The sequence below is a fragment of the Mesocricetus auratus genome, unplaced genomic scaffold, assembly GCF_017639785.1.
Source record: "Mesocricetus auratus isolate SY011 unplaced genomic scaffold, BCM_Maur_2.0 Super-Scaffold_100014, whole genome shotgun sequence".
NCBI lineage: Eukaryota > Metazoa > Chordata > Mammalia > Rodentia > Cricetidae > Mesocricetus > Mesocricetus auratus.
This window is the reverse complement of record NW_024429197.1, coordinates 6,385,413-6,394,109: the sequence shown is the minus strand read 5'-3', so window position 1 is coordinate 6,394,109 and position 8,697 is coordinate 6,385,413.

Genomic DNA, 8,697 nt, shown 5'->3' with positions numbered 1-8,697 from the left:
ACACACACACACACTGGAATTTCATTAGAGAACTTAAACTTACGGAATTGCAGGAAAAGAGATGGAACTGGGAACTATATTAATAGATAATCAGCCTCAGAAATGCAAACCCCATGTTCTCTTTAGTGCAGATACCAGCTTTAAACTGTTCCATGTGTGAATTTATGTGGGAGTGAGTAGGGGAAAGTTAGGAAACTAGAAAAAGGCCCATCAGATAGTTTGCTTCTTTTTATGTGTATGAGTGTTCGTCTGCATGTACGTATGTGCATCATGTATGTGCCTGGTGCCCTTGGAGGCTAAGGAGGACATCAGATCCCCTGGAACTAGAATTACAAATGGATGTGAATGGCCATGTGGGTGCTGAGAACAGAACCCAGGTCCTCTGCAAGAGCAGCCAGTACCCTTACCCACTGAGCCATCTCTCCAGCCTCTTCCAGTAGAGTTTTTAATATCATTTTGGGCTTTTTAAAAGTAGGTACATGGATACATAGCAATTATACGTTTATGAGATCTAGTGTAGTATTTCACTACATATGAATAATAATTATATCAGGATAGTTACCATATCTACCTCCTGTATATGAAGTGACAATGTATCATTTCCTTCTTTGGAGGGCATTCAGCATCCTCTCTATGAGATGTGATACTTGGTTACTGACTCTGGTTACCCTACCTGTCAAGTCCTCTTATCCAAACTTACCATGTTCTTTTAAGTTTGAACCATATGAGCATATATTACTTGGTTCATTAAAAATAAGTAAGAAATATATATCAAGTAAATAAAAACAAAAAGAAAGCTAGGACAGCAATGCATTCAAATAAACCCAAAGAACCACACAGTTAAAAAAAATGGTTTAAAAATCCTTTTTCTGTGCCAGTCTACACTTCCACTGACAAAGAGTCTGGGAAACAGAAAAGAACCTAAAAGATATGCAAGATCCTCTGAACAGATGGGGAACATGGCAAGGGGTGGTGGGGAGTGGGACCTGGGAAATAGAGAGGGGGAGAAGTGGAAGAGAGAGTAGGTCATGGAGGAACAGGAAGGTTGACTGGGGGGGTAAGATAGGGGGAAGAGGGAATCATAGGTTAGAAGACAGATCAGGCACCATTGTGACCTCTAGTGATCTAAAGGGATGACACCAATTGGCAAGCTAAGCAATAGTGGAGAGACCACCTCGAATGACCATTCCTGATAATGAACTTGATGTCTATAACCATCCTGGAGCCTTCATCCAGTGACTGATGGAAGCAGAGACAAACACCCACAGTTAAACACTGAACAGAACCCAAGGAACCCAGCGACAGAGAGAGAGGAGCAATGAGCAAATTGGCAAAGAATGGGCTGGCAAAACCAGCAGAGACAGCTGATCCGAACAGGGGAGAGCTCTTGGACCCCGGACCGACAACTGGGAGGCCAGCATGGGACCGATCCAGACCCCCTGAATGTGAGAGTCAGTGAGGAGGCCTGGGCAACCTATGGGGTCCTGAGCAGTGGATCAGTGTTTATCCCTTGAATGCTAACAGACATCGTGTCTCTGCCTGGACTCTTAGGGAAGTGCCTGGACCCTACCCTGAGTGAAATGATAGACTCTAGATATCCCCTATGCAGAAGGAATTGGCAATAGGGTGGGAGGATGGGGGGGATGGTGAGGGGTGTGGGAGGAGGGGAGGGAGAGGGAACTGGGATTGACATGTAAAACAAGCTATTTAAAATTAAATTTTTAAAAATCCTTTTTCTGAGGAGACAGGGTACTGTCACAGCACAGTTGAGCCTGATGGTCCAACTTAGTGATACCTTAAACTCTGGTGGGCCTCCAGAGCAAGGTAGGTGAGCTCACAGTGGTAACTGCAGATGGGAACACATCCTCCAGAAACTGACAGGGAGCAAAAGCAAAAGGCCTAACAAACTAACAGATAAAAACCCCACCTCAAGCTCAGAGCACAGACTATCCCCAATCACACAGTGCTCAGAACAGACTATCCCCAATCACAGAGCCCAGAGCACTGACTATCCCCAATCACACAAGATTCACAGAACCAGATCACATACTGAGCTCCAGAAGAATGAAGAAATTCCTAAGAGTTGAAGAGTTCTGAGCTATTTGCTAAGTGAGGCAGAAATCAATAATTAAAAGCTGCATGGGTCTGGAAACTCAGAATCAGGCCTCTATTCCCCTGGGCAAGTGTCATGGGGGAAATTTAATATCTAAGACAAAGATGCACAGAAACCAGTAAAGTGTAGCCAAGGCATTTGTTACAGGGCAAGTTATACCTTTGAATGCATTTCTTAGAAGTCAAGAAGGTAAAGACAGGAGGGCTGCAGAGGGTTCCAGGCCAGCCTGTGCTACATGGCAGAGGGTTCCAGGCTAGCCTGTGCTACATGGTCAGACTGTGTTTCAAAAAACGCTTTAAAAAAAGACAAGGTAGAAATACCACTTAAATGGTGCACTTGTTAAGTGTCAATTTTAAAAGGAAGTAAAAGCATAGTGAATCGAAGATAGTAAGCTGTAATAAAGGCATTGTCAATTATGGAGGTGGGACAATAAATGGGATTAACAGTTGTATTTTTAAAGAAGGGTCCGTTGACTTGGTTCAGGGGTGTTTAGTTTATTTTCCATTGCTATGATAAAACACTATGACCAGAAGCAGCTTGTGGAGGTGTGGTGGCTTGAAAGAAAACAGTCCCCAAAGGGAGTGGCATTATTGAGAGGTGTGGCCTTGTTGGAGTAGGTGTGGTCCTGTTGCAGTAAGTGTGGCCTTGTTGGAGTAGGTGTGGCCTTGTTGGAGTAGGTGTGGCCTTGTTGGAGTAGGTGTGGTCCTGTTGGAGCCTGCCTTGAGGTCTCATATATGTTCAAGCCCTGTCCATTGAGACAGACCACTTCCTGTTTCCTGTGAATTAAGATATAAGAATTCTCAGATACTTCTCCAGCACGAGTCTGCCTGCATGCTGCCATGTCCCACCATGATGATAGTGGACTGAACCTCTGAACTGTGAGCCACCACAATTAAATGTCTTCCTTTATGAGAATTGCTGTGATCATGGTGTCTCTTCCCAGCAATAGAAACCCTATCTAAGACAGAAGTAAAGAGCCTGTTATATCTTTCAGATTGTCCCAGTCCGTCACTGGGAGAGGCCAGGTCAGTCACTCAAGGTAGGGTCCTGGAAGCAGGAACTGATGCAGAGACCATGAGGAGTGCCACTTACTCTGACTAGCTTCCAGGCTCACCCTCAGTTCATCTATATTTAATATACCTCCCAGGACACCTGCCCATGAGCACCAGGATCCTCAATGCGCCGGCCTCTCCCATATCAGTCATCAATCAAGAGAATGCTCCCAGCCAACTCTAGCTTCTGTCAAGTTGACCAAAACTATCCATCCCCGTAGGTGAGGGTGCTCACTAGGCCAGCCTACTGCCATGACTGCAATCCCTGGGACCCACGGTAGGAGGGGGGAACCAGCTCCAGGTAGTCGTTCTCTGACACCCATATTCAATCTGGGGTGTGCCCCCAGTACATGTTAAACAAAGAAATGAAGAGAGGCAATTCCTGACAAAGGGGGAGCATATACAGATCAGGATGGGGCTGGAGAGGTGGCTCAGCAGGGGAGAGCTCATCTGCTCTTGCAGAAGACTCAGCTGGGAACCAACACTTAAACTCCTGTGGCTCCAGCTCCAAGGGACCTGGTCCACTATCCTGGCTTCCTGCAGCACTGGCACACACATAGCACACTGTATAGATAAATACAAAATAAAATAATAGTTAGCTGCTGTAGAACCATTTGTACACAATGGCAGGGGTTTTGCTGTAGCAGGATGCTCTGAGCTACAGTGATGGGGATGGTCATGATGATATGACGATGATGAAGAGGAAGAAGGGAGAGGAAGGAGAAGAAAGATGAAGAAGAAGGAGATGGAGGAGGAAGAAGAGAAAGAAGAAGAAGAGGGAGGAAGAGAAGGAGAAAGAAAGAGGAGGGGAAAGAAGAAAAAGGAGGGGGAGGAGGAAGAAGAGGAGGAGAAGAAATAATTAACTTAAACTGTCTTAAACTGTTAATTCTGGCAACAAGAGGCACCAAAGTAATGTAATTCAAGGACTTGTGTTAACGTCATCCAAACCAGGTTTCCTTCTGTCCCCAGTGTGTTATCTTAGTCTGCAACCAGCTCTCCTCTTAGAAACAGGATGGGTATTGTAGTTCCAGATTTCACATCACCACAGCTATGCTCACTACCAGAAAAGGGACTCTTTTTTCTCTTTCATTCTCCTTTCCTATTTTTGTCATAGAATCAAAAAATAAATAAAAGAAAATCCTTTTCCCTCAAAATCTGTCCCCCAAGCCCTTCCCTCACATGTCCTCTGCTTCCTTGGATATGACATTCACATCTAACCCTGTCACTGGCTAGAAAAGGGGCCACCATTTCCACAGAAGCTGAATATGGGGTCCTCTCCATGATGGGGCAGACCAAAGTCTCCCCTAAAATGTGTGACTGAGTAAAGAAAGATGGAGGGCAGTCGACCATGTTAGGAGCAAAGTGTGCCAACATTTTGTGAAAACCTAAAACAGTGGATACATTCTTTGGGAGAAAGTTGTGAAATGCCATAGTAAGTATAAGGCAAATAAAATAGAATAACATTCTTTGCTTCATTCATTCATTCATTCATTCATTCAATAATTTAATTATTGAGTACCTATTAAATTCTAGCCGCTATTTCGATTCAAACACAGTCAGTAACCATCCCCAGGCTTAATCAAAATGTCATCAGGCCAGGGAGATTTTGCAGGCAAATTCTACCAAGCGTCTACCGAACAACTCATTTCTATTTCTTCAAAGGTTTTACAGAGAATAAAGGACACAGTCTCCCAATGAATTGCTAAACCTAGTTAAACCAAATTATAACTAAAGAGGTACAATATGAGAAGACGGTTATAAATCAGCCTGTAACTACAAATGGGAAATTCACAATTAAAAATCACAGTAGGGTTTATTTAGAATACCAAGATTCGTTAGAGAAAAATTATAATACAGAAAAAAATCAAGTTGTAGTTAAAGTAACTTTCTTACCATGATACATTTTCTCTATCAAAAGCCTATGGGGCTGGAGAGATGGCTCAGCAGTTAAGAGCACTGGCTGCTCTACCAGAGGTCTTGAGTTCAATTCCCAGCAACCACTTGGTGACTCACAACCATCTCTAGTGGGATCTGATGCCCTCTTCTGGCATAAAGGTGATAGAGCACCTATATATCATAAAATACATAAATATATCTTTTTTAAAATGTACAGTAGAGCTGAGCATAGTGATATATGCTTCTAAGTCTAACACTCAGGAGGCAGAGGCAGGTAGTTCTCTGTGAATTGAGGCCAGCCTGGTCTTTATAGTGAGTTTCAGGTCCATCAGAGCTACATAGTGAGACCCTGTTTCAAAACACCCCTCCCCCAAAAATCCTTCAAATTTACTGCAGTCAGATGTTGTGGTCCACACCTATAATGCCAGCACTTGAAAGATGAGGTCAAAGGATCAGGAGTTCACGGCCATCTTTGGGTACATGAGTTGTTCCCCATTCCTCACTGCTGGATGGCAATGTTTACTTTGTGTCATTGTACATTGGGAAAGTTTTAAGTCTTTATGGGGGCTCACAGCTCACAGTTTGCCCTAGATCTCTGAAGAGTCTGTGGGCTTTGAATGGTGCTGGCAGTTTGCATTGTGTGGTGGCTATACGCCGGGGTGGAGTGTTATGCCGGGGTGGAGTGTTACGTTGGGGTGGAGTGTTACGCTGTGAGTGTGAAAGCCCTCCCTCCCGCCATGTGTAAGGGCACTGTTTTGGGAGGCCGTGGGACCTTTAGGAGGTAGGGTCCGACAGGTGGAGGCGTGTGTCACTGGAGACCGGCCTTTAAGGCTCATGTCCTGGCTGTCCTGGCTGGCTTTATGTCAGCTTGACACAAGCTATAGTCATATGAGAGGAGGGAGCCTCAATCAAGAAAATGCCTTCATAATATCAAGCTTCAGGCAGGCCTTTGGGGGCATTTTCTTAACAAATGATTGATTGAGGGGGCACAGTCCATTGTGGGTAGGACCACTCCCAGGCTGGTGGTCCTGGGTTCTATAAAAAATCAGCCGGCATAGAGAGCGAGCCAGTAAGCAGCATTCCTCCATGGTCTCTGCATCAACCTGGAGGCTGGTTCCTGTCCCGCTTGTGTTCCTTTTCTTAACTTCCTTCGATGATGATGAGCAGTGGTGTGGAAGACAAAGCCAGATAAACCCTCCCCTCTCCACGTTGCCTTTGGTCATGGTGTTTCATCACGGCGGTAGTAACCCTGACTGGCCCTGCGTTGCCTCCCATTCTCAGCTTCCCCATCCACACCATCTCTCCATGCTCCTGCACAGAACAAAGCACATTTGCTGTTGTGGATTCCCCGCTGAGACATGCTGCAACCCCCCAGAAACCACGGACCCAAACAAGCCTTTCCCTGACGAAGCTGCTCCTGTCACAGTGAGAAAAGCAGCCGAAACATGCCCTGCTGCAAGGAGTGAAAATTGGTCCAGCCTGTTTGGAAAGCAGTATAGCCCCATGCTGTCTAGTAGTGTCATGGAGCACTTTATTGTAGCACAAGTTCTAGTGGATCTTAATAATAAAAACTCAAGGACAGATATCGGGGTTAAAGCTGAAGATCAGAGAAGCAGAGCGGCCAGCCACTAGAGGGTTCTCACCTCTACCAACGCTCAGACCAAAAGGGTGATCCTGTCCTCAGACTGCATCTCCAGACTGCACCGCTCCGCAGACTGCATCTCCAGACTGCATCTCCAGACTGCATCTCTCCTCAGACTGCCTGCCTAGACTGCATCCGTCTCAACAAAACCTGAGCTCCTGTCTTCTCCTGCCTTATAGTCCTTTTTAGTGCTGGGATTAAAGGCGTGGGATCCTAAGTGTTGAGATCACCTTTGCATGAGCTATTTCTCTTTTAGACAGGATCAATTTCATGTAGCTCAGGGAGGCTGCAAATTAAGAGAGATCCGTCTGCCTCTGTCTCCCAAGTGCTGGGATTAAAGGTCTGTGCCACTATTGCCTGGCTTCTGTGATTAACTAGTGTGACTAGTTAGATCATAAACAAAATATCGCCACACTTTATCACAGAACACACCTGTGTTCCAACCTTAGGGAAATGTTTGACCTAAACTCTCAGAAATAAATCACAGCGTTGTTACACTAGCACACATGGATGTAGCTTCAATGTTCTTCAGTAGGGAATTATTCAATAAAACATAATGTGCATGATTGAAGAACTCAGTGTCATTGTCAAAAGGACCAAGTCCACACCAGTCAACATCAGCGAACCTCAAAGAAAGAGAATGGCAGATACAGTCACATGTCAATTATGTTCACTAAACATACACTAGACAATAGAGAAAGTTGTTTAGCTAAGTGGCCATGTGTGTTGAAAATGTAAAAGCATCTGTAAGCACGGACAAAATGACAGAGAGCCCGAGAATCATACATATGGGGTAAGGGGTGTGGGACAGGAAATAAAAGACAGATAGTAAAAGATGAGATTGAAGACTAAAATACTAAACCAAATGATACGCCTGGGACCAGACTGAAACCTCAGAAGAGCAGATATGAGTTCCATTCATCTTTGTTGTTTTAATCTTTTTGAGCTAGGGTCTCAGGTAGTCCAGGCTACACGCAGAGCCCCACCTCACTGCAGAGCAGAGGATGACCTCAAACTTCATATCCTTTCTCTCCGATCCCCCCAGCCCTGGAATTGTGGGCACACACTACCAGGCCCAGCGCTGAAGATGGAACCAAGGGCCCCATGAATGCCAGACACGCAGTCTGCTAACTGATCCACTCATGCTAATTCATACCTGATAAGGGAGCCCAATGAATATGGAAATTAATATATTTATTTACCAGAGAAAGAACTTACATACAAGCTGGATGATCAGAAGTGTGGCAGGCTTCAGAGAGAGAGAGAGAGAGAGAGGGAGGGAGGGAGGGAGGGAGGGAGGGAGGGAGGGAGGGAGGGAGAGAGAAATCCTTTCTCTTTCTTTAAATATCTCACCTGTGCCCAACGCCCCGTCCCCGCCCTTTTGGGCGTGGACAGTACTGTGGGCTCACCCCTACACATACCCTCAGTTCATTTTGCAAGTCAGCAAGCATGAGTGTTGCAGACGCCTGGCTGCTCAATATAGTTCCTTTTCGGAGAGTCTTGCCACAGAGTCCAGACTGACTGAGTCCTGCCTCAGTATCACAGGTGCTGGTATTACAGGCATTCACCACTGTGCCCAGCTAATATTTCCTGAATGAGCCGATGAATCCCCGCAAAAGAACATCTCTGTGGGTTCTGCTTCCTCTTGGGATCTTGCAATGATTTATCAGAATATTTTCCTCTACTGAGTTCCGCACCATTTGCCTCCAACTGTTTAATCTCATCAAGCAGAGCGCTCACAACTTCCAGTTATTTCATGCGAGGCCATTATCATGGCTGTCTTCGGTCATGTTTTGTTTTTCATTTGGAGTTGTATTTCTAAAGCATCGCTCTCCCCGGCAGGTTTTGAGCCATCTGCCATAAAGGAGGCACTTAAGATTTCAATAGCAGCGAAAACAGATTAAGCAAAGGTTTGCCTTTCATGTGAAGTGTATTTCTGTTCCGCTTTCAGGTCTGCACCTCAAAGAGCCTTTATTTTGTTTCAGTCGATTGAA